The following is a 27,025-nucleotide window of genomic DNA, read 5'->3' as shown; positions in this document are numbered from 1 at the left end:
ATAAACGAATTTTCAAATGAATTACATTTTAGATATAATTAAAATGCATAATTTAATATCACTAAAGGTATGTTGTTTTGGTTGAATATATACAAATGAGTTCCATTGTAAGATTTTGTTCACAGTATTCAACAGTTCTATAAAATTGATTGGAAAATTTAGAACCCAAGTATAGAAATTGCATGAACGCAAAATAATTAATATATTTCAAAGACTTTTTCTACACTCATCTGAAACATGACAAGTATTACCTAAAACCTTTTTTAGACAATGATTTTTTATGACAATTTTTCACCGCACAGACGGGACTAGAACCCGTAGCTAGCTGCTATCCGGGGAAATCAACCCCATAGGCTGCGAAAGAGACAAAAACAAAATCTCAAAACAGCATCTGACGGCAAAGCAGAGAGTGAAGATAGACTTGCGATACGACGTGTATTTGATTGCTGGCGGAGGGGTTTCCATAGAAATATGACTATAATGGAATATCGTAGCGCCCGAGTTCAGCAGGAGCTGTCATTTTTCAAATCTATTTTCCTCGTAGGATACTGATAAAATTGAACCCAAGTTACCAATTTTGCTGCGCTAACATTTTTTGTGACTAGTTTGCAACCAGAAATTTGAGTTATTGTTACTAACATCTAACCACTTGCGTGACTCAATAACGCAGTTTCTATATGTTGCTAAGTCGGTTAAAATTAAGTTGTCGTTACTTTGTAATGCCATACTGAAATAGCTTATTTTTCCATAACATGAAAATAACTTGTTTTCTAGTAAACTAGTTGAAACTTTGTCACCATCGACATCGCCAAAAAGTAGTTTTGAGAAAAATAATATCCTGTTTTTATTTATGTTTTATACACTTTTTTCGACTCCATAGTGTGATCGTCATATTCAAGCAGTACGATTCACAACTATTCTTTCGTAAAAACAAACTCCATTATATGTCTAAGTTAAAAAATTATTTCTTGTTATTTTCTTCAGCTTAAGAAAACAGTGTCTCGTTTTCTTCCTTGTTGCAGATTTGATGTACGCTTCCAATGAAAATTATAAGTTTTCACATGACTTTTATTGAACATAATCAGCATGCGATTAATAGAAAAATGTAATGAATATTAAAATTACATTGGCTTAAGTTTTATCGACTTTTTGCATAACTTGAATATGGTATTTTTATCAATATCATGAAGATTATGAAGATACAAAATTTATTGAACATCATTTAGATTTTATGTAGAGTTCCATTAAAGGTCATAAGTTGTCATATGTCTTTTGTGAAATACCAACTGCGTACGATTCATAAGACATATCCAATGAATATAAATTATGTAACGAGTTAACCTAACTCGTTACATAATTTATATTCATTGGATTTCCATATACATTATATGGGATATTCTTATAACTTTCATTATGGTAACGTATATTTAGATTTAACGTACACTTTAAATAAAGATTATAAGTTTCCATAGAACTTCTATAAATTATGTTCTGCATATGATTCATATGACAAATCTAATGATTATAAATAAGATTTTCATTTCAGTGTGCGTTTCCTTGTAGTTAATTTACAACATTTCTTCCGCATACATCGAAATGGGCAGAAGAGTCTATGAAATGTACCGTATCTCATTTTCCCATTTATCATCCCTCAACCGCACCAGAGTAAGTATGTATTTGCTTGTGGAGTGAGAACACGATTTATTTTGGCTTATCTAGTCCTCAAATTATGAGTAATCCTTATTTTCTTCGTCTATTATATCACTCCCACACAAAAACCCTTCTCGGAAGGTCTTTTAGCTTCGTTTCAAACTCCAGACTGAAAAATCTGTATTAGTCATTGAACGAAGATAGTGTGAAAACGCCGTTCCGCAATGAAACGGGCTTTCCTCAAACGTCGAAAACGTATCCAAGATGACAGCGGAGTGGTTGAAGTGATCAAGCGCACAACTTTACGAACTCAGAAGGAACAACACTTCAATTAATATTGGCTTAATAGCCATGGAACTAGGATACAGACAAAATCGTGTTAGTGCGTTTTATGGATGGTGTGACCTTGAGATCTTCACAATTTGACAAGCGATTTGATGTTACAGGAAACAACTGTTGCATCTATTGAAGAAAACGATTTCTTCCAATTTAGAACAACATAAATACATAGTCATACATACTCGATGTACGGAGTATGATGTTTTCTCCGATGTATTCTAATTAGGGTAAGGGCTCCCTATTTCATCTCATTTGTAAGGACGTCGCCTTCAAACCTCGATTTAGCCACTAAAATCACTATAACTATTTCATATTACTGCTTCATTCGCCTTGCTCCACATTGAGATTAGATTCACATTCTTTGGAAATTAAAATAATGTTCATAAAACAGCAAAAAACACTTATGAAATGTTCACTACTCTGCTCCTAATTTCATCTCAATGGATTTTTATCCATCCTATCGTTGATCCTTTATTCATCCTATAAATTAGCAATGGCGACAGCAATCAAAACGAAATATTCCACTATTACACTCTCAGGTTCAAAATGTCAGAATTCTTCTTAAAAACGGCCTAATGCCAACTATGAGACAATATATGATATTTTTAGAACCAGTTTGAAATCATTTCAACGTTTAAAAATTTTTCAGTCGTTTCCGTTACCTTTCGCTTTAAATTTAAAATTTTACTGAAAAGTTAATTTGGTGAACTTTAAATAAAAACAAAACTGTGATTGTTACTATTTATTCATTAGCCCTTCTTAAAACAAAGTGTAGAACCAGAGATGCCATTTATACAGATTTATATGTATTGTATAGATTTTTGCGTTCGCATACTGGTTTAAATCAAAGTACCGATTTTGTAAAGATTTCCTAAATTTAATACAGATTTGTACAGGTTCATAGAAAGAAATAAGTAAAAAATTAGACTTTGCTCTCTGAGTATCTATTAGTATTTGATTGCAGTGATTCTTCAAAAGTTTATTAATCAACGGACAAATCACATGTTAAAGTGGAAATCTTTTATGTAGATAATTGATTATGAACACTGACAAACATTTATATTAAAATTTGGAACCAATTTGAACTATTTGAAGCCAGATATTTTCATAGAATATGTATTACGTTGCGTAGAAAGTCTATATCTGGTCTATCTGTTTTCACTAATAAAATGATGTTAACAGATTTTATTAGTGAAAAGAGATTTAACATCATTTTATTAGTGAAAACAGATAAACCAGATATAGAGTTTCTATGCAACGTAATGCATATTTTCTATGAAAATATCTGGCATCTCTGTGCACAGCCGATGAAACACACACACTTCACAGCGTTATGTTATGACATATAGCGGAATGAAACCAGTGCTACTAGATTTGCCACAATGGTTATTTCATTAGTATTTAACATGCTCCTCCTGGTAATATTCGAAGCCAAAACAGTTTTATTGAAATATTAATATCAATAATATAATTAAATTAATGTCACGGATACCAAAAAACATACTTTTTGATGAGATTTTGAAGAAGAAAAACAATTTTTGTTTTGTAACATTATGAGATAACTTGGCAACATTGCGAAATCAAATGAGATGAAAACAAAGCGCAATCAAGTGAACTAAGTGAAAAACTTTCATCTCATATTTTTAAAGACTTTTATTGTTTGTCGGGTAGTTTTTGAAGTATTAAATCGTTAAATAAACAAGTAGCAAGTGAACATTACAAATTATGAAGTCATCCAGCATTCAATGATAGTGTAATTGTGCGAAAAAGTGATCATGTTTTGAGACGAATCGATTAGTAGATAATCAGAAACATGACGAACTGTAAATCTTGAGACGAAAATGTGTCCTAAATTGAAAAGTGAGTTTATTTGAAATGAAAAAACGATAACCGAAGAACTTAAAACCATTTCTTTCAATAGGAAAGTGTGACAATAGCTTTTATAATCATTTTAAAACATTTCACAGTTTGGTTCAGGTACACGGAACGACCAAAATTAGCTCTGCGCCTAATTCGTATTACTGTTTTTAATTAGTTGATTTAACAACAAAATTTCCAAAAAAAAACTAAAAAATTAGTTAAAATTTAGAATTTACTTTGCTGAAAAAAACTCTTATTTTTAGAGAATGTGTTTAGTTGGCGAATATTCTGGACACAAACCAGCAATATTTCAATCCAACACGAAATTCTCATTGACAACTAATTTCGTTATTAAAATCAGAAACTTTGATTCTATTTATCTATCACCGTCATTACTGAAGGACAGCAGTGTCAAAGCAAAACAATCCATTAAAAAGCTAAAAGGTACAGTCTTCTTGAAACTGTTCGCAAATTGTTTAGATGTTTTTCGCATGTGTTACGATATATCCCTTTATAAATTTCTAAACCGATATGTAAAAATGACGTAAACTGTTAGTGAAAAGTGTATTTATTCAGAATTTGTGCGCAGTTGAAGCGATTGTGGGTAATAGTGTTTTTACGCGAAACAGTGAAGTGAGTTTCGAATGTTGCACTCTAATTGTACACGTCAAATGATGTTTCTTGTATCTTCTCATTCCGGGTTACGCCGTCCGGTGTACTACTTGTATTCGGTTTTTGTTTTCCGAGTGCTCAAAGTTTTCAGTGAGAGAGTCGATTTCGCGAAGTCGAATGAAGAAAACAGCGATTTAGAAGTAAAATTTTCAAAAAGAAGTTTATGTTTCGCTTATGTCTTTTTCTCCAATACAGCATCGTATTTATACCTGCCAATATAGAAAAGATAACTGCGACTGAAATTTTTTTCGATAGTAGTGTGCCATCTAGTGGCTAGTAGTCATTACGGTGTTAACGTTTTTTCGGTGACAGAGCGCCATATAGCTGCGAATTGCAGAAACCAATTCAACCATTTATGTTGGTTAAAAACAACTTTTTAATTCTCTAATTCAACTAAAAAATTAGTCGAATGGATATGAAGTGTGCCTTAGCTAAGAAATGACACCACGTTTAATTGGTGAATTCAACTAAAAAAATAGCCATTTCAACAAATATTTTATTATTATTAAGGGAGCTAGAATTAGAAAATCTAAATTAGCAAAAGTAAGATTTTTTTAGTTGTCTCAAAAAGAACTAACCAAAATCAGAAAATCAACTAATTTTTTCGTCAAAATGCTAATTTCGGTCTTTCCGTGTAGGTTTTAAAATATTATTCATGTTCAAAGTAATGAGGTGAAGGGATGAGATGGAAATAGGAGCTCAGATGAATTAGGGAGCCGTTACCCTATATAATATTATGCGAAAAATTAATATTCCTAACAGTAATATTTTAACAGTTGAATTGATAATGAGTTAAAACTGATTCAAAGTTCTAAACGAAATAACATGTTTTCCTTTCGCGTTATTTCACATTCAGAAACTTCACAATAAAACATGTTTTCCCTAATACTATGTTCACACCATGAGTTAAAACAAGTTTTCACTCTGATTACATGTTTTAAGCGAAATAACATGTTTACTTTTGCGTTATTTTATATTCAGAAACGTCACATTAAAACATGTTTTCCCGAAATAACATGATATAATTGTCAGTAAAGCACAACCCTGCTAGCATTTTCCGTCACTTTACGACTATGTCAACGATGTCAATTGACAAGCTGTTCAACAACAACAGTTTTCCATCAAATTAGCCATGTATTCATAATAAAACAAAACTGGAAACTGTACCAACGTTGCCAGGTATACCGATTTCTCGGTATTTATACAGATTTTTGACGTCTATACCGCAATACATATATGTACTCCCGAAATACCGATAACTGACGGATCATGATATAATTGTCAGCAAAGCACATCCCTGCTAGCATTTCCTTTACTTTTCGACTATGTCAATTGACAAGCTGTTCAACAACATCAGTTTTCCATCAAAGTAGCCATGTATTCATAATAAAACAAAACTGAAAACTGGTACCAACGTTGCCAGGTATACCGATTTCTCGGTATTTATACAGATTTTTGACCTCTATACCGCAATACAGATGTGTACTCCCAAAATACCGATAATTCACGGATCATACAGATAAGTACCGATTGTGGTTTTTAGCTTGAATAGACATGAGAAAAGGTTATCGTGGGACCTTTTTTTTTTGCTCACCTCTTGGTGACATTTTCTACTACTTATGTAAAAAGATTCTGATACCGATATGGTACAGATAGATTTTTGCGCCGAATACAGATTTTTGGAAAAATGACCTGGCAACGCAGACAAGGTACAATCACTTTTGTTTTTGAATAAAAAGATGACTTTTTGGTCATTTGCTGCTGGAAAATATTTATTTCTCTTAAATGGCCAACGTTTTGAAACTTTAGCAATAAGCGTGAAACTATAATATCCTTCATAGCGAGAAGAAGTACCTGGCTTATTTCTTATTTTCCGGATGTTGTCAAAATACTTTTTTCTTTCCTACCTGCGACGTAGGCATTTTTGCAGTTTGTTTCTGAACAAACTCAATACCAAGTAATATGTCATGCGTATAACATAATCTTAGTGTGAACAGTGCGGTTTTAACTTTATATTACTATCGTTAAAACATATTATTTTCTGCAGTTGTGAACATAGTATAAATAACATGATCTAATAGTCAGTCAAGCACAACCCTGCTAGCATTTTCTGTCATTTTTCGACTATGTCAATTGACAAACTGTTTTTGATTCAGTTGTTCATCAACTAGAAACAGGTACGACCATTTTTGTTTTATGTATTGAAAGAAGACTTTTTTTGGTCATTTATTGCTTTAGCATATTTACTTCACGACAATGGCCACTGTGTCGAAGTAATAGACATACGAAATGTTGACAATAAACGTGATATGAATATTAAAACCAACAAATGACAAAGTCATTTTTTATACATAGTAGAAAACTTTCAAAACTGGTTCTGAGAGATGTAACGGAAAAATGGAAGCGATGGACTTAATATTCCTACCAATTACTCCGAGGCATTGTAGAAAACCTAGCTTCTTGAAACCGGAAATGCTTCTTGAAACTGGATATGCAATCTGTAGACTTTCCTATCCCGAACAAGTTCACAATACTACGAAACTCCGTAGAGGACTCCAAAGAGTAACCAAAACTCTGTTTTGAAGAATAGTGTCCATTCCATCTATTGCAAATGCGGAAGAAATATAGCAAAGTTGGACAAATGTTTTACGAGACATTCTGTTTGAAGTTCTCGTCTCCATTCATTTGGTAGCCTTTTTCCCAAAAACACCGAGTTCGGTTATGTAAAAAGAACTATTCATCATAAAATAGTAGCTACATGCTATTTATTATCATGGTTGAATCGTTGTTTCGATGACAAAGCTTATTTTTATTTTGAGTGACAACAGAATTGTTCTGAAAATTAGTATTAGGACTAATTAAAAACAAACAACAATTTCTCCTCACTAGTATTCATAGTCTCTAATCGTCTTCCATCTTCCATAGCTAGAAGACGTAGCTGACTTTTTCTTATTTCCCGGATGTAGTCAATGTATTTTTTTCTTTTTTTGCCTCCGATCACGAATCGAATACGAGTATAAATTATAAACTTGGAGCACTGAACAGTTGAACAAAAATGAAAATGCAACACAAGCCCTTAATTTCTGCGACGTATACATTTTTGCAATGTGTTTCTAAACAAACTCAATAACAGTAACAATAACAACAAATTTGAACAGTTCGTTTTTAACTTTATATTACTATCGTTGAAACATGTTATTTTCTGCAGGTGTGAACATAGTATAAGACATTATGAAATAGTATAAAAATTGAAAATAATTATTTTCTTTGTAAATGATATGATTATTACTCGAATACTAAATTTCGACTGAAAATCCATTTGTTTGCAGCGAATCCATGCCAATAAAAATTGTTAAAATAATAATTTAAAAAATGTAATCACTCAAACTCAGTTTATTGACTACAAATGTCGCTACAAATCTCCGAGTGACGTCGTCTTTACACTGTAGGAAATATAATCAATGCAGGCTTTCACGAATTTTACCGAATCCCCCCGCAGGTCGAGGATAGGAAAGAGTATCGTAATTCGGTCTTTGTTAACTGTTAAAATCGATAAATGTGCAAATGAAAAAAAAATGCTACCCTTACTTGTTTTGCTGGATATAATGAAGTTTTTCGTTCATGAAATTAACACCAAAAGATTGTCATAAATGTGTTTACGATTGTACTTTTTCTGGAAATTATGGACCGAAAAAAATTCAATAGAAGGTATATGAATCATTTAGGAGTGCACACACAAAGCAAACCCATAGCCGATATGTACGACGTAATGATTCTGTGAGAGAATTATGAGAGGCAGGGATGAAAAAATCACGGAAAAGTTTTTAGCACAAGTCATTAAAAAATGATCCTATACTAGTATGACTCCTTATAAAACTGATTTTCACTATTTTGCACCATATTTTAATCCTACGTTAAAACTTTCGAATTCACTCGGGGAAAATCTCTGATCACATTTTCCAATATGGCCGACACCTGGTTTTCACTACAGACGAAAATCAAATATGGAACCCAACAGTATTTTCAGTACATGACCTCTATCAAGTTTTTTCCAACTTTTCCAAAATACAGTATAAACAGATTTGCGTTTATATCACCTCAGATAAAAAAAAATAATGAATTTAAATACACGCACATATTTGGAAAAAAACTAACTTCATGATTTGTGACACCTACTAACCAAAATTTATACTTTAAGTAGATTCCTCTGAGAAAATCACTACCGTAGATCGTGAAAGCAATTCACAAATTTAGAATTATTCACTTTATTATCCTGTTTTCTGTGTTCAAAATTTGACCTCTCCAGAAAAAGAGTACTGAAACTGAACTTCTAGATATCCATCCAGCAAACGGGGTTCTATTACAAATCCATACCGACCGAAGTTTCGTGCGAAACTAAACTGGAGCAATCGGAAAATAAGGAATTACAGCTGAGAGAGCTGCTATAGCATCAAAGGAATTCCGGGAGTTTGCGAATAACAGAAGACTCTGCGCATGTGTGCGCTCTTTCGAACCGAAAGGAGATTCGCAGTTATCGATTCCAAAACACAGATTGGAAAATATAGCAGCACAGCGATCGGAATCCCCCTAGCAGTGTGTTAGTTCCTGGAATACAATGTGCCTTGTGCTTAGTCCACTTAGTTTGATGAAATATTTACCAAATACTATAAAACACATACAAATTTCACGAGCGCATAAATATTTCCATTTATGAGTTTTAATTCTTTTATAAATAATAATAAGGAACAACATGTGATGTGTAATACGCTCTCTCGGGTTGGTAACACAACCACAAGCATAACAAGGACAGACCCTCCCCACGAAGAGGGTGGTTGTACACCGTGAGAGCGAGCTGAAGTCCGGTGGCGGCGGATTGTTCTATGTTGCAAATTTGTGCATACGTATAAACATCTATAGCAGTCATGAGTCATCGTCGCTATTCCTTGTCTGGTTCGGGACGGCAATCAGGAACAGGGATGCGCGCGCATTTCGTTGCTCCCTGTTTTCCTGTATCGCCCACAGTCTATCGAACTGCTCCTTCAGATGCCATAGGTTAGTGTAATCTGCAGTTTCATTCATTGCCACCCATGAATTCAAATGGGATTCTTTGAATCAGGAGGTCTATTGATCGCAATGTGTTGAGCATTCCTACACTTGCACTCCAGTGGGAAATTCTTTCATTTCTTCGCAATAAATTTCTTTGTTTGCTTTGACATTTCCACAATCACCTTTCGAACCCTGTAGGCGTAAAAAATGTACGGACGAGGAACTCTCATACTGTGTGTATAAATCCAGGATTCGACTTTTCATGGTACGTTTGTCGTACAGCTGATTTATGCAATACTCATTTACACCAGTTCGTTGCTTAATTATATCAACATAAATTTATTGGTCTTGAAGAGTAATCTCCTCTACAGCACTAATTAGCAATCAGAGATGCCAGGTAAAAATTTTAAATATCTTTAGACAGCGATGCAAAAATCTGTATATCCGAAAACAAATCTGCAGTTATCAAGTATGTCTTGCTGGCACGCTAAACAGACTTGGCGAGCAAAAGAAAAAGTCGCGGCAACTTCAAAACTCTGTAAATTTTGACGAAAGTCTGCAAAAAACGAAATTTTCAAAAGTCTGCACAACAAAAAAAAGTCAGTTCGGTTTTACATCTCATCCAAGTCAGTCGATAAAACAAAACCCCTTCCAGATATTATTAAAAAAGTAGATAAAACTCTTCATGAATGCAACCCAAACTTCGATATCAATCTCAGTAGTCTCAAAGTTTCTAACCCTTCTTTATCCAAAATAAAAGGACTACCAAAGGTTCATAAACCTGGTAACGAAATAAGGGAAATCATTTCTTCAGTAGGGGCCCCAACTCAAAAAATATCCAAATGGCTAGTAAAAGAATTCCAATCTATGCCAAAAAAATTCTTCAGTAAATCAGTTCCTAACACACAGACATTCGTTACTCAACTTCAGAATTCAGGCGATATCAAAGATGACGAAATGATGGTATCTTTCGATGTAACCGCCTTATTCCCAAGTGTCCCAGTGAAGGACTCAATCAATCTGTTGGAAGATTGGTTACTTCAACAAAATAGTAGTAGTTTATGGAAATGCAAAGTACGGTCTTATCTTACTCTAACTCGGCTTTGCATGGATGTAAATTATTTCAAATTCAGAGGGGAATTTTATAAACAATTACAAGGGGCACCAATGGGCAATCCACTCTCCCCATTTTTATGTGAATTATTCATGGCAAACCTTGAAGAACTTCTAAATAAGCAGGGATTATTACCTAATCGCTGGTGGAGATACGTAGATGATATATTTTGCATCATCAAACGCAACGATTTATCGAACTTTTTAGAAATAATTAATAATTTACATAAAAATATTAAATTCACCTATGAGGCAGAGAAAGACAACAGTTTACCTTTCTTGGACATTCTTATTGTCCGGGAGGCAAAATCCCTAACTTTCGAAATATATAGGAAGCCAACCAATACGGACCGTGTCATACCAAATACTTCTAATCATCCCCATCAACACAAAATGGCAGCATTCCACCATATGATTCACAGAATGCTATCTTTGCCCCTTAGAAAAGATGCTGCGATAAAAGAGAAAAACTTTATTTTCGAAATTGGAAAGTTCAATGGATATCCAGAGCATACAATTCAAACCATCTTCGATAAAAAAATTAAGACTGTTGAAAAAACAATCACTTACAACTTTGACCCCCCCTTCTGAAAATTTTAAAAGAATATCAGTGGACTTCAATCAAAACATTTCACACCCACTAAAATCAAAACTAAGAAAATTTGGTTTAGATTTAGTGTTCAGCAGTATGAACTACCAATTGAAAACTCTACTAGGTTCTACAAAAGATCCTACAGAGAATTTGAAAAAGTCTGGGGTATACAAAATCTCGTGTCCTCATTGCGATAAAATATACATCGGACAAACAAAGAGAACACTGGACATTCGTTTCAAGGAACATATCTCAGAAATAGCGAAAGCATCCAAAGAATTGGAAAAGGGACTACCACATCACTTCAAGTCAAAAGTAGCAGAACATGCCTTTTTTGAAGATCATGAACTCTCTACTAATGACATAAAAATCTTAAGACAAATTTCCAATCCATGGAAATTAGATTCAGCAGAAAGTTTAGAAATTTTCAAAAATAACTCCATCTCTTTATTAAACCGAGACCAAGGGAATATATCTTCTTGGCTTTTCCAGTTACTACCCATATCCAAGATAAAAACAAACATAGAAAACACTTAACTCTTCCAGTTTTCTGTTACCTGTTTTTACCTTTCATTTTGTGGTTTACCTACTTACGTTTCTACCTACTTACGTTTGTATAAAAGGAACTTCATTGCAGCTTTCTTTCAATAAACTTATAAAACCGATACACTGAAGAAGGATGCAAATAGCACTCCGAAATACGTATCTGTATTATAACGTTTTATACACTTTCGGAAAAATAGTGACTGTGAAAATAGTGACTTTGTGAGAGTGTAATGACGTGATATAACATAGTGGAATTCAACGGTACAACAACAGTACTATTAGTGACAACATTCTACTAACAGCTCAAACAGAAATTTAGTGACAATGGTTACCAAGCCAAGTGAGCCTAATAGGTTTATTAAGTTAAGAAAGAAAATTGTGGGAATATCGAGAGACATTGCATTTTTGAAAAAATGCAGTAGATTTGGATTAACTCCCACATGCTGCAAGGTAAAGGGTGGGAGATCTTTTTCTAAAAATATTCAAAATAAAATTCAACACGAAATTCTGAAAGAGAAAACTAAAAAATTGTTTAGCATTCTGAACGTGAAAACTTTGGAATGTTATAATCTTCATTTAAAATTAGCGAAACAATATCCCCAAGGTTTCGAAATTTTCCTAAGCAAAGTTAAATTTGCAGAACACTGCGAATCTGAGCGAAAACGAATTCTCCTTCACAAGAAATTCGAAAATTTACGTTTCAAAAATTCCGCACGCCGCCCCCCAAAACCTCCAATACAGTTTTCAGAAGACTTCCTAATCAATCGGTCATCTCAGAATTTTACCAACGAACAAACAAAACTTCTCAATCTTGGGTTAAATTATGCAATTTCTTCTAAAGTAAATCTCGAACAAGTTATTATAGACGTAGAAACAGGCCTAAATAACTGTAATCTTTCTTTTTCTCAAATTAATGATGCCAGAACTATTGTAGCTGATATCATTAAAAATACCTCACTGAAAAATCAACAAAATATGGGTGATAAAGAAATAGTGAAACAATTGCGGGAAAAGCCTGTATTTTATGTTAAGGCTGATAAGGGAAACAAAGTGGTAATTATGGACAAAGAAGATTATGATAATCTGATAATTAAAAAAATCAATGACGGCCCTTATAGGAAACAAAGAGCCGACGAGAATTTGAAAAAGTCTGGGGTATACAAAATCTCGTGTCCTCATTGCGATAAAATATACATCGGACAAACAAAGAGAACACTGGACATTCGTTTCAAGGAACATATCTCAGAAATAGCGAAAGCATCCAAAGAATTGGAAAAGGGACTACCACATCACTTCAAGTCAAAAGTAGCAGAACATGCCTTTTTTGAAGATCATGAACTCTCTACTAATGACATAAAAATCTTAAGACAAATTTCCAATCCATGGAAATTAGATTCAGCAGAAAGTTTAGAAATTTTCAAAAATAACTCCATCTCTTTATTAAACCGAGACCAAGGGAATATATCTTCTTGGCTTTTCCAGTTACTACCCATATCCAAGATAAAAACAAACATAGAAAACACTTAACTCTTCCAGTTTTCTGTTACCTGTTTTTACCTTTCATTTTGTGGTTTACCTACTTACGTTTCTACCTACTTACGTTTGTATAAAGGAACTTCATTGCAGCTTTCTTTCAATAAACTTATAAAACCGATACACTGAAGAAGGATGCAAATAGCACTCCGAAATACGTATCTGTATTATAACGTTTTATACACTTTCGGAAAAATAGTGACTGTGAAAATAGTGACTTTGTGAGAGTGTAATGACGTGATATAACATAGTGGAATTCAACGGTACAACAACAGTACTATTAGTGACAACATTCTACTAACAGCTCAAACAGAAATTTAGTGACAATGGTTACCAAGCCAAGTGAGCCTAATAGGTTTATTAAGTTAAGAAAGAAAATTGTGGGAATATCGAGAGACATTGCATTTTTGAAAAAATGCAGTAGATTTGGATTAACTCCCACATGCTGCAAGGTAAAGGGTGGGAGATCTTTTTCTAAAAATATTCAAAATAAAATTCAACACGAAATTCTGAAAGAGAAAACTAAAAAATTGTTTAGCATTCTGAACGTGAAAACTTTGGAATGTTATAATCTTCATTTAAAATTAGCGAAACAATATCCCCAAGGTTTCGAAATTTTCCTAAGCAAAGTTAAATTTGCAGAACACTGCGAATCTGAGCGAAAACGAATTCTCCTTCACAAGAAATTCGAAAATTTACGTTTCAAAAATTCCGCACGCCGCCCCCCAAAACCTCCAATACAGTTTTCAGAAGACTTCCTAATCAATCGGTCATCTCAGAATTTTACCAACGAACAAACAAAACTTCTCAATCTTGGGTTAAATTATGCAATTTCTTCTAAAGTAAATCTCGAACAAGTTATTATAGACGTAGAAACAGGCCTAAATAACTGTAATCTTTCTTTTTCTCAAATTAATGATGCCAGAACTATTGTAGCTGATATCATTAAAAATACCTCACTGAAAAATCAACAAAATATGGGTGATAAAGAAATAGTGAAACAATTGCGGGAAAAGCCTGTATTTTATGTTAAGGCTGATAAGGGAAACAAAGTGGTAATTATGGACAAAGAAGATTATGATAATCTGATAATTAAAAAAATCAATGACGGCCCTTATAGGAAACAAAGAGCCGACCCCCTTCCAGATATTATTAAAAAAGTAGATAAAACTCTTCATGAATGCAACCCAAACTTCGATATCAATCTCAGTAGTCTCAAAGTTTCTAACCCTTCTTTATCCAAAATAAAAGGACTACCAAAGGTTCATAAACCTGGTAACGAAATAAGGGAAATCATTTCTTCAGTAGGGGCCCCAACTCAAAAAATATCCAAATGGCTAGTAAAAGAATTCCAATCTATGCCAAAAAAATTCTTCAGTAAATCAGTTCCTAACACACAGACATTCGTTACTCAACTTCAGAATTCAGGCGATATCAAAGATGACGAAATGATGGTATCTTTCGATGTAACCGCCTTATTCCCAAGTGTCCCAGTGAAGGACTCAATCAATCTGTTGGAAGATTGGTTACTTCAACAAAATAGTAGTAGTTTATGGAAATGCAAAGTACGGTCTTATCTTACTCTAACTCGGCTTTGCATGGATGTAAATTATTTCAAATTCAGAGGGGAATTTTATAAACAATTACAAGGGGCACCAATGGGCAATCCACTCTCCCCGTTTTTATGTGAATTATTCATGGCAAACCTTGAAGAACTTCTAAATAAGCAGGGATTATTACCTAATCGCTGGTGGAGATACGTAGATGATATATTTTGCATCATCAAACGCAACGATTTATCGAACTTTTTTCACGGCTGCTCGGCCATCCATGGAAGTTGACCATCAATGTTAACTTCCCTCTCTGAGCAGCCTAGATAGCCGTGTAGTGTCGGTAGCGGTTTCCCAACTGCTAAGAATAACGCTACGGTCCACCTGTACCGGTGGTATAAGTCCACCAAACAGGTAAGCCGTGTGGCATCCGGCGGAATTATTTTTTACCAAGAATTGATCCACTGGTTTCCTATTCCATGTCGTAAAAGGCCACAAAAATAGGAACTCCTAAGTCAAGGTGTATTTCCGTGCCGATGGCTGAATGGCTGCAGGAGGTTAAACATTGCAGTCGTGAACGGAATATCTTGGGTTTTTCCCTTACTGGATACACGCAATGCTTAGCAATCAACTTCTTTGATCATCGCTTCGGCGGGCCAGAGATTAGAAAGCTGAGTGTCTGTGGGTGTCCTCAAGGTGGTGTACTATCCCCACTTTTATGGAACCTAGTCGCTGATAGTTTGTTAAGGAAACTTAATAACCTTGGATTTCCGACTTATGGTTTTGCCGACGATTATCATATATTGATGACCGGTATAAGCATTAACACTTTCTTTGATTTAATGCAGCAAGCCCTGCGATCTGTTGAACAATGGTGTTGTCAGGTTTGGATTATCTGTAAATCCGGGCAAAACATCAATGGTGCTTTTCACTCATCGTAGGATAATTACAGGAGCTCGTCCGTTGCAGTTCTTTGCTTCAGGGGTCACTGTGGTCGATCAAGTTAAATACGTCGGGGTTATTCTTGACTCAAAACTGAATTGGTCTGCTCACATTGACTTCAGGATTGTAAGAGCTTGCATTGCTTTCGGCCAATGCAGACGAGCTTTTGGAAAATCATGGGGACTCAAACCCAGATATATTCATTGGATCTACACAACTATCGTTAGACCAATTTTAGCATATGGATGTCTTGTATGGTGGCAGAAAGGAGAAGTCGCGACAGTTCAGTCAAAGCTAAATCATCTCCAAAGGATGGTCCTAATGGCGATGACAGGAGCATTCACGACAACTCCTACTGCTGCTCTAGAGGCGCTACTGTGCATTAAACCACTATATGTGTTCCTAAAACAAGAAGCATTATCTTGTGCATACCGTCTTAGGGTTACAGGGCTTTGGAACAGTAACCCATTAGAATATGCTACCAGTCACACTCGCTTGTGGTCTCAAATGGTTCCGTGGGATGAGTATTTACTCGCTCCTAGTGACCTAACTCTCACACGCAGTTTTCCTTTTAAAACATTCAAAGTGAGCTATCCTCTTCGTTAGGAATGATTGTCTGGTTGTCTGGAACGACAACTTGATGAACACATAGTTTGTTTTACGGACGGTTCTCTGTTGAATGGTCGTGCTGGTGCTGGTATCTACTGTCGTGAAATAGGCTGGAGCAGTCTCATTCACTTGGTAGATACTGTACTGTGTTCCAAGCAGAAATCTACGCAATTCTGTGTGGAGTACAATCGGCACTTCAGCAGAGGATCTGTGGTAAACGTATTTATTTTTGTTCCGACAGTCAGGCAGCCTTAAAAGCACTCAGTTCGAATGACTCACGGTCGAATCTAGTGATCGCATGTCGAACTCAAATTGAAGACCTCAGCATTTCAAATGCTGTTTACTTCATATGGGTACCCGGCCATTCTGGTATTACTGGAAATGAATGGGCTGATGAGTTGGCTAGAGCTGGTGCAACGAATGATTTCGTTGGTCCTGAACCAGCTTTACCACTTTCAACTAGTTGGATAAAGCACAAGATACGTTCTTGGGCTGCATCCAAACATGCCAGCTACTGGCGCAGCTTGCAAACTTGCGCTCAGACAAAAGCATTTCTACCAGATTTAAATCTGAAAATGTCAAAGTGTCTACTGCATTTCTCCAAGTATCATTGAAGTATTCTGGTCAGAGCTCTGACTGGACATTGCAAACTCAATTATCACATGGCTACTATTCAACGTGCTGAGTATTATTCGTGTGATTTGTGTGAATGCGATTATGGTACTTCATATCATCTGATATGTAACTGTCCCGCATTGACGCAGCTACGTATCCGGGTTTTTGGTTCTCCATACATGGTTGAGTCTGTGTATGCGGAGCTAAAATTGAAGGATATTCTCTCGTTTCTCACCCAATGTGGTAAGGAGCTATAGTCAGAAGGGTTCATCGTTCTTCCTGGAGTGAATGAATCCCTTCTGTATTCACCTTAAATAGGGTTTGGCAGATTGTTTGGCATCCTCTGGGGGGTACCGCATTTACTTCTGCTCGTACATACTGCGAGTCGTTCTGCATTCTTCCGGGAGTGCAGAATGGTGTCGCTTTTGTAAGATCTCTAAATCCTCTCGGGGGTTGGAGGTTTTATTAACAGCAGACTGTTCGGGACCTCGTAGAGGTTCAGAATTTCCTTCTGCTTCCACTAAATGTGATCCTCAGCAGATTGTTCAGCATCCCTTAGGGGTGCAGAATTTACTTCTGCTTTTATGTGTTTTTGTGTCGTCAATTTTTCCCATCCTCCTAGTTCAACCCTTACCATTTCCTTTCAATCCTTCCCTCTTATATATCGGGAAAATGATGCTAAAAACAAATTGATGGCAAGGCACAAATCTCCAAATATCAAGGGGAACGTGCCATTTGAGCCAATTTGTTCTGATTCCTGATACTCAACTTCAGAATTCAGGCGATATCAAAGATGACGAAATGATGGTATCTTTCGATGTAACCGCCTTATTCCCAAGTGTCCCAGTGAAGGACTCAATCAATCTGTTGGAAGATTGGTTACTTCAACAAAATAGTAGTAGTTTATGGAAATGCAAAGTACGGTCTTATCTTACTCTAACTCGGCTTTGCATGGATGTAAATTATTTCAAATTCAGAGGGGAATTTTATAAACAATTACAAGGGGCACCAATGGGCAATCCACTCTCCCCGTTTTTATGTGAATTATTCATGGCAAACCTTGAAGAACTTCTAAATAAGCAGGGATTATTACCTAATCGCTGGTGGAGATACGTAGATGATATATTTTGCATCATCAAACGCAACGATTTATCGAACTTTTTAGAAATAATTAATAATTTACATAAAAATATTAAATTCACCTATGAGGAAGAGAAAGACAACAGTTTACCTTTCTTGGACATTCTTATTGTCCGGGAGGCAAAATCCTTAACTTTCGAAATATATAGGAAGCCAACCAATGCGGACCGTGTCATACCAAATACTTCTAATCATCCCCATCAACACAAAATGGCAGCATTCCACCATATGATTCACAGAATGCTATCTTTGCCCCTTAGAAAAGATGCTGCGATAAAAGAGAAAAACTTTGTTTTCGAAATTGGAAAGTTCAATGGATATCCAGAGCATACAATTCAAACCATCTTCGATAAAAAATTAAGACTGTTGAAAAAACAATCACTTACAACTTTGACCCCCCCTTCTGAAAATTTTAAAAGAATATCAGTGGACTTCAATCAAAACATTTCACACCCACTAAAATCAAAACTAAGAAAATTTGGTTTAGATTTAGTGTTCAGCAGTATGAACTACCAATTGAAAACTCTACTAGGTTCTACAAAAGATCCTACAGAGAATTTGAAAAAGTCTGGAGTATACAAAATCTCGTGTCCTCATTGCGATAAAATATACATCGGACAAACAAAGAGAACACTGGACATTCGTTTCAAGGAACATATCTCAGAAATAGCGAAAGCATCCAAAGAATTGGAAAAGGGACTACCACATCACTTCAAGTCAAAAGTAGCAGAACATGCCTTTTTTGAAGATCATGAACTCTCTACTAATGACATAAAAATCTTAAGACAAATTTCCAATCCATGGAAATTAGATTCAGCAGAAAGTTTAGAAATTTTCAAAAATAACTCCATCTCTTTATTAAACCGAGACCAAGGGAATAGATCTTCTTGGCTTTTCCAGTTACTACCCATATCCAAGATAAAAACAAACATAGAAAACACTTAACTCTTCCAGTTTTCTGTTACCTGTTTTTACGTTTCATTTTGTGGTTTACCTACTTACGTTTCTACCTACTTACGTTTGTATAAAAGGAACTTCATTGCAGCTTTCTTTCAATAAACTTATAAAACCGATGCACTGAAGAAGGATGCAAATAGCACTCCGAAATACGTATCTGTATTATAACGTTTTATACACTTTCGGAAAAATAGTGACTGTGAAAATAGTGACTTTGTGAGAGTGTAATGACGTGATATAACATAGTGGAATTCAACGGTACAACAACAGTACTATTAGTGACAACATTCTACTAACAGCTCAAACAGAAATTTAGTAAAACAAAACCGCTTACGTTGGAAACAGAAGAAACCATGTACAGTATTGTGTAGTGAACAATAGACCTCGAAAATGAGTGAACCAAACGAACAAAAGTTACCGCCGACACGAAAGAATACAATTGTTGTTGACTTCAGGCAGTGCAAAATTCGACCTTTGATTCAAGAACTTGAAGGTTTGCTTAAGGAGCAAATGCAGCTGGACATTAAACGTGTGCATTTACTTCAATGCAATAAGACGAATAATGTTGTTTACATCCAGTTTTATAAAGAGTTGGATGCAATTCAATTCGCAAAAGACAATAACAATGTGCACTATGTGGAACACGAGAACATTAAGTACAACATTCCAGTATATATGGATGATAGTGCTATAGAAGTGCGTGTGCATGATCTTCACTCAAGCGTCACCGATTATTATATTCGCAAAACTATGTCCCAATACGGAGAGATTCTCTCTATCGAAAAAAGAAAAGTGGAAGAATTTTTTCCCCGGTATTCTAAATGGCGTACGTGTATTACGCATACACTTGAAGAAGCCTAAACCACAGACTAACAGACAGGACACTCAAATTGGATTCTTCAATCATTTTAACGTTCATTTCGAATATTCCTTTATTTGGGACAGTACTCGCATGTGTCATGATGGCGCCACGGTACCCTATCAAAAATATCCAGCCTGTCATCTAGACTGTGTTTATTTTTTCATTCACCAACAGAGTTGCCATTTATACAGAATAATCTATAATGTACAAATTTGTATACGTCCTCGAGAATTTTAAGCACTACAAAATTGTGCTACTTCATCAAAATTATACAAATTATAAAAATCATCTGTGTCAATCTCTAACGCATCGGTTTAATCTGTAAATACTGACAAATTTATTTTTCAATGCATGAATTATTACTATAGCATACCATTTCGTTTTATCAATGCAATTCCAAAAAGTTTAAGCATGGGTAGAAAGTGTGAATTTGGCTGGTGCTACAATAACGTGGAATACAATCCAGAGAAAACTTTTCATTTTTTCCCAAAGGAATACGGATTGTATGACAGCCTCTATCTGTTTATTTTTTAATCTAAGAAATAAACCCGATTTGTCCGCAGATGTGCTTTATGGGTGCAGTTATGCTGTTCAGAAGAACTTCACAGCGAATTTTCGAGAAAGGGCATTGCTGCAGTTCGTCAACGCCGAATTTGCTCTGACCACTTTCATCCAGAGGCGTATGAGAATATTTCAAATTCAAGAAAACGGTAAGACCTTAGGCACAGCCTGTGCGAAGGGTATATTATTATTGAAAAGTGTGTTTACTTATTTTTCTTCATCCACCAAATTAATAGCCTTCGTCCGAATGTCGTTCCGGCTATTGGCGACAACTTTTTTGAACTCTTTGTTCTCGATAGCGAAATCGATACAGTTTCTCGTGGTGGGTACGGAAGCTTAGATTGTACAAATGAGTATATTGAACAGTCCTCTGTCAGCTGGAAGTATGATGATCCCACATTCCATTCCGACAAAAAGTACAACTTTAAGTTTGTATCGCTTGCTGCCTTCGATTCATATAATGACATTACTGACTACCAAATCACATACAAACGTTTGTATGAAGCAGAAAAGCTTGAAAAATTGCACCTTCAAAGTGAGAACCAAATTCTTAAACAAAAATTAAAAGCATCAGAAAACAAAAGCAATTGGAGGTTACATTCAAATATGGCCAAAAGGAAGAAAATCATTTCTTTGAGGAAGGCTCTAAACTTAGAAAGACAGTCTAACGCAGATTCAAAAAGACTTACCAATACTTTGAAATGCAACAAAGTTATGTACAACTCACTCAAAAACGCAGTGAAAAAGCCAAGAGGTCGTAGGTACGATAAAGAGACAAAAAAATTTGCCCAGGAGACCTATCTGGCTGGGCCATCAGCATATAGATCGATTCAAAAATCCAATGTTCTGACATTACCTAACAGACCTTGGCTAGGTATAATGCAGATGTCCAGATAACACCTGGTATCAATTACAAAATTTTGAACAAACTAGAACGAAAAACACGGAGCTTTTCGGCACATGAAAAGGCAGTAATTATTGCAATTGACGGAATGTCAATTAAGGCAGAATTGACGTATAACGCACGAACCGACGTCTTCATGGGTTTCCCCTCTGATGGTAAGCCTAGTAAGCTAGAAAAAAATAATCCAAAAATTTTGGCTACTGAAGCAATCGCTGTAATGGTGTGCGGTGTGAGTACATTGGCGATGGAACATTGGAACATAAAAAAAACTCAAAATAAACACCATCGTTTTAAGCAGGTTTCAATTTTTTTTTTCAATTTGTGCAAAATGTCTATATGAGAGATCGGCAATATCATTACCAGAGTATTATTTCACTTTATTTAAATATGCAAAGTGCAAATGGGTTCTTGTACGAGGACCAGTAATGCCATTGATTGCTAGTGATTCCACTATTAATGATAGTGTAAGGGCAGTAAAAAAGAAAACCACAATTGTGATTACCAAGGATGTAAGAGCTGTTATTAGAATCCTCTACACGAGAATTCGGTAATATCATTACTAAGTGTATGAAGATTTCGTCATTATTACCCTTACACTCTTACTTGCTAGTAATTACATTACTGGCCTCACATGTCCTCTATACAATACCTCGTAATGACATTAGCGTAATCTTATGCAAAAGTTCCTAATACCTTATTAATTCGATACTTTAAAACTGGTCAGTTATTTTAAAAACGATATCTACATCACTCTTCAGGCAATGCCTTCTGCCACATGATAATATTTGAATATCGAGTTAAATAAAGTATGAGAAGCATTTGCATTTTGAAATTATTTTGAGACTTATATTTATATATACATATCCTTAAGGCAATAGGTTACGTACTGGCACACCACACACTTGGAAGTAAAGCGCAATTTAAACTAGTTACAGAAGCAGTCAGATCACTCAAACAACGGGGTTTGGAACCAGTAGCTTTGGTTATGGATCAATGTTCAACGAACATTAAGATGGCCAGTGAGTCCGGCGTTACGCAAAAAATACCGTTATTGCAAATCGAAAATACTTCTCTTGCTTTATTCTATGATAGCCCTCACCTTATAAAAAATGCTAGAAATAATTTATATAAACACAACGCGGTATTTGAGAAAAAGATTGCCAGTTTTTACGACATACGAACTTTGTATCATATTGATTACACGTCGGTACCAAGGCTAGTTCCGAAATTAATTGAACGTTATGTGTATCAGAAACCATTTACATCCATGAATGTGACCCAAGCAACACGCACATTGAGTACTTCGGTATCAAAGGGATTACAATATTATATTAGGTCTGGGGAAATGCCTGAACGCGCGGATGGTACCGCAAGATACGCCGAATTCTTTGACATATTATTTGACATATTCAATTCTAGAAGCACCCAAGAAACTGGCTCAAAAGTATATCATAGAGCATGCGGCATAAGTACGCGTTTTTAACCTCTATATACTTTTTAGCCGTATCAAACAGCAATTAGAGATGAATCATTCCATTGGGACTTTTTGGATACCGCCGTAAAGACCTTGCAAAATTTGTACTTCGTACCACCAACTTGTTACGATTTGGAGAAGGTATTAATGACACATCACGCGTAGAATTGATTGATATTTATATTTCAACTTCAGGTCCACGATGAAGTTAAAATGCTTACAACACGCCAGCGCAAGCCAGTTTTCATAAGTGGACTGATAAGCAACATATATGCTTTGCGATGGCTTTGGTATAATTTGAAAAATAATCTAAAATTTGAATATCTATGTACAAATCATCTCACCCAGGACCCACTAGAGAACAATTTCTCTGAAATTCGCAGAAGATGTGGAAGCAATGATGTTCCTACAGCATATCAATTTGGCACAGCATTCAAATATGCTGCAATAGCAGCTAATGCGAAATTGGCTGAAGGTGCCAACTGTGAAAAGGACAATGCTTTACCTATTCTCGACGATCATGATCTTTTGTGTGATGCAATCCCTAGTAGTTCTGAAATGTGTTCATATAAATTTGAAGCACTGAAATCAACAAATCAAACTGAATACACCCACAATGAGATGAATGCACTTATGTACATTTTAGGGGCCTCGGCATTGAAGCTCCATCATGAACGTTGCCGAAAAAAATTGCTATTGAATCGTGACGAAATGAAGCAGAGCTGCAACACGGTGTACAATTTCTGCCTACTAAAAAGTGCCCAATGCTATCCAGGCACCATCCTTTTTGACATTGGATTAAACGCCTTTACTGCCTACAAACAACGGTTCCTAAAATATTTGTTCCAAAATCGTAAATATGTTAAACGTAGACTTTCAGAGCACGTTCCATACGAGCAGTTCGAAGCATACGTATGCTTAAGTTGTTTCAAAATAATTATAGATAAGGTTTTTAATACTCTAATATCTAGCTATTTAAAGCAATTAAAGGAAAAAAAACCTCTAAGGAAGCAACTTGTATACAAAAAACGAAATCGTAAGGCAAAAAGAATGAATCTTTAGATGTTGAAGCAGATATAAAGACGTCGAAGGACTGTGTATTCCACCTTGTCGTATTTGAAACCGTACCTTATGCTTGTATGAAAATGAGTTTATTGATCAATCATTGCATCCTTTTTTATAATATGACGAGTGTCGTGTACACCGGTATTCGTCACCTCTCCAATCGATGCTCAATGAGTGATGTATATCTCTGAAAACAAATATATTTTTGTGTACAAAAATTGACAAATAATAAACAATACCTTTGATACACGATGCCATGTTCCTTTAGTTAACGTTGATTTTCATTTTCTTGTCGCATTCGGTGCACTTTCTTGTTTTGATTTGTCAGCATTACTTCTGATCCGAGCTGCCAATGTTCTAGATTTGTCTCGATTTTGGAAAATTTCGCTCATTTCGACAAACACTCTAACAATCAAGATCAGCAGGTCTTCTAATTTTCGGCTTATGAAATGCCAGATTTCTTAATTTCAATAAGCTCGAAACAAATTGTTCAAAATCGTCAAATGAATAAAGAGCATCGAAAATAAATGCCTGTAAAGACATTGCACTACAGCATAATTATAAAGTTTCGCTCAATTAGAGTCAAACTTTACGCCTTTGTGAGGCTTCCGGTTGCTATCCATTACCATTGCAATCAAAAATAGGCTAAATGTCTACAAGTTCAATTTACTTTGGGCCCGATAAGGAACTTTTTGAGCATTCCATGCGAACAACTAACTAAAAAGAAAAAATATGACAATTATGTGTATACCACAAACCAATAATCGGTTTCACGCACCTTCGCCGTAAACTGTTGCCTTCAAGAATCGCCGAAAAAATTAAATGTATTATCAACGTAATCCCATAACGTATTGTGACGATTAATTTTCAAATAAACAAAGTCTGATGAAATCAGGCATCCCTGCAAGCAACTGATCTGTGTTGACAAACGGGGGGAAACCAACTAGTAAAAAACAGCTTGCATAACACAAGGGGTGTGCCGATAGTAAATAGTTCGCGCAGTTCAATATAGACGGAGCTAGTGTCTCACGAAAAATAATTTTTTAGAAGAATTTACACATAGTGTCATGTCTGTTAGTCTGTGCCTATACCTTCTTATGTGATTTTCGGTCAAGATACAAGAATTCCGTGCAAATCACTTGTTACCTATGACAATCAGATGACCACATGTCAGTATTGTCAAAAAGCTGTTCACTACGGTAAGCCATGTGATAAACTGGACAAGGAGACTGCAAACAATGTACAACAAGGCTCATCTCCAGCAACTAGCAATGAAACCAACAACAATACCATCGATGTGGCAATGGATGACGAGACGAACCACGAACGAAGTGCCCCTCAATCCTCGCAGGAGGGAAATGGAAGCTCCTCTCCCCCTAGAAAAAGGGTGACAACGAGATCCAACTCGAAAAAAAATTATTTAAAAAATCGGCTCAATCGGCCACGTAAAGCTTGTACGCAAATAGGCCTGAATAAAAAATATTTTTTAAATAAAAAAAAGTCTACAGCACTATGTTCGAAATCTGCAGATTTACAGACAAATCTGCAGATATGGCATCTCTGTTTGCAATTCGCTGGCCAGTCTGCGCTGCGAAGATCCTGAGCAGAGATGCCAGATATTTTCATAGAAAATCTGCATTCCTTTGCGGAAAAATCTGTATTTATCTGTATTCACTAATAAAATGAAATTTCTACAAAAAAATAATGCTAGAAGATGTTATTCCAATAGATTATAATTAAAGAATAACAGATTTAATGAGCATTCATTCTTCATATCTTCACTTCACTTCATAAGTTGACATGGAATCCAACGTCCAAGGTCAAGTCAGGTCATAGAACTCTCAGTCTGACAAAGTTTCATGATGCCATGACTTCCTTTAATATCAGTTCAAATTGGTTTCAAATTATACATGTATTTTAGTCCGTTGATTGATAAATTTTTATCTCGTAACTGCAATCAAATATTAATAGATATATTCAGGAGTTTTTGTTGATTTGTGCAGAAACTGTGAACTGCCTTTAGCACTGACGCAAAAAATTGAAACAAAATATGTGCTTTTTGCACAAACCAACAAAACCCCTAAATATTTATATTTTGCGACGGCCAGTATTAAGTCGTCACTCGTTTACGCCTGAGACGTCAGAAATAATATGGCACTTGAACAAAATCATTTCAGGATTGCATAAATAGAGCCAACTTATGCTTAGCGGTATAGATTGATCTGCTAGGCGCGAGATGGCAGTTCAGTTTGAACTGCTTTAAGCACTGACAAGCCGAAGACGAAACGCGAAGAAATAGAAACTAATAGCTCAGGCGAAATAGTTCAATTTCTTTCTTACTTTTTGTAAAATCTGTATAAATCTGTGTAAAATTTAGAAAATGTGTATAATATCTGTACTCTGTATTAAATCTGTATGCGTATTTAAAAATCTGTATAATACAGATAAATCTGTATAAATGGCATATCTGATCCTGAGCAACGTCAGTTGAACTGTCATTTCCTATTTATAACTTGATAAAATCATATTATATCTTACGTATTTTGTTGTCTTGATTTTGATCCACGTGTTTTCAAAGACATGAATAAATTTTCCTGCTTTCACTATCGAAGCTCATAACAACAGAATAACTCTTTCCTGATACGTTTCAAGTTGATGTATGATTGGAAATCAATGAAATTGAAACTGAATGTTACAGTGAAATTTCGTATAATTTTGATTGATTAGACGTCGATTTCGATTTTTTTCTGTAAGCTGTTTCAACCATGAATTGCTGTTCCAATTGTTTATGGAGCAAGACATTTTGCAAGCGTTTCAGTAATGTCAACAATGTGTGTGAAGCCACCATCCGTTCAAGGACTTGCCAGTGGATGCGGGTAGACTTACAGTAGCCCCGATATGACTCATACATTCACCTTCTTACTATAGCTGTAACCGAAAAGCGAACAAAAAGGGTTGGGCGGATATGTAAGTAGAGTCACTTACTCGCAGTCCG

At 35.4% G+C, this 27,025-nt stretch overlaps 1 protein-coding gene across 5 annotated transcripts in view; it reads right to left on the bottom strand.

The window, feature by feature from the left end:
- LOC131434781 (kinesin-like protein unc-104) overlaps positions 1-27,025 on the bottom strand; it is a 115,664-nt gene that overhangs the window by 58,483 nt on the left and 30,156 nt on the right. For 3 of the 5 annotated variants that reach the window (XM_058601920.1, XM_058601923.1, XM_058601924.1), the window contains exon 1: positions 8,702-8,925. The exons of 1 other annotated variant lie outside the window; for it this stretch is intronic. The gene's annotated coding sequence lies outside the window, so the exon portion shown is untranslated. Of the gene's footprint in view, positions 1-8,697; positions 8,926-27,025 lie in introns of those variants that run through there. One more of the 5 variants, XM_058601922.1, reaches the window with a different exon arrangement.

Source organism: Malaya genurostris, chromosome 3, assembly GCF_030247185.1.
Source record: "Malaya genurostris strain Urasoe2022 chromosome 3, Malgen_1.1, whole genome shotgun sequence".
NCBI lineage: Eukaryota > Metazoa > Arthropoda > Insecta > Diptera > Culicidae > Malaya > Malaya genurostris.
The sequence above is the reverse complement of the archived record's forward strand: the minus strand, read 5'-3'. Positions and strand labels throughout refer to the sequence as shown.